The 752-nt window shown below is 33.5% G+C and overlaps 1 long non-coding RNA gene across 1 annotated transcript in view; it reads left to right on the top strand.

The window, feature by feature from the left end:
• Positions 1–657: 657 nt before the first annotated feature.
• The window catches only part of LOC107184841, a 16,772-nt gene continuing 16,677 nt past the window's right edge, over positions 658–752 (top strand). The window contains exon 1 of the long non-coding RNA XR_001515744.1: positions 658–750. This is a non-coding gene — a long non-coding RNA (uncharacterized LOC107184841). The remainder of the gene's footprint in view (positions 751–752) is intronic.

The following is a 752-nucleotide window of genomic DNA, read 5'->3' on the forward strand; positions in this document are numbered from 1 at the left end:
TTGTCCGGTTGAGATTTTTAGATTCTTCCTGATTGAGTTTTGGAATGTTGTATGTTTCTAGGAATATGTCCATTTCCTCCAGGTTGTCTAATTTGTTTGGAGTAGAGTTGTCCACAGAATTGTTTAACAATCATTTGTATTTCTGTGGGGTCTGTTGTTATTTCGCCTCTATCACTTATGATTTTGTTTATTTGGGTCCTCTCTCTTTGCTTCATAGTGAGCCTGGCTAGAGGTACATCAATCTTGTTTATCCTTTCAAAGAACCAGCTCTTGGTTTCATTGATTTTAGGTATTGTTTTTTTTTTTGTTTGTTTGTTTCAATGTTATTTATTTCTGGTCTAATCTTTATTATCTCCTTCCTTCTGCTCACTCTGCGCTTTTCTTGTTGGTCTCTTTCTAATTCTTTGAGTTGTAGAGTTAGTTCATTTACTATCATTTTTTCTTGTTTTTTGAGATAGGCCTGCAGAGCTATAAACTTCCCTCTTATGATTGCTTTCATTGTGTCCCATCGGATTAGAATTGTGTTTTCATTGTCATTAGTTTCCAGGATGTTTTTAATTTCTTCTTTGATCTCATTGGTAATCCAATCAATATTTAATAACATGCTATTTTGCTTCCAAGTGTTTGAGTATTTGGGTTGTTTTTATTATAGTTTATTTCTAATATTATGCCATTGTGGTCTGAGGAGATGATTGGTATGATTTCAATCTTCTTGAATTTGGGGAGCTTTTGTTTATGACCCAATATGTGGT

This window comes from Myotis davidii, unplaced genomic scaffold (genome assembly GCF_000327345.1).
Source record: "Myotis davidii unplaced genomic scaffold, ASM32734v1 scaffold1648, whole genome shotgun sequence".
NCBI classification, from domain to species: Eukaryota; Metazoa; Chordata; class Mammalia; order Chiroptera; family Vespertilionidae; genus Myotis; species Myotis davidii.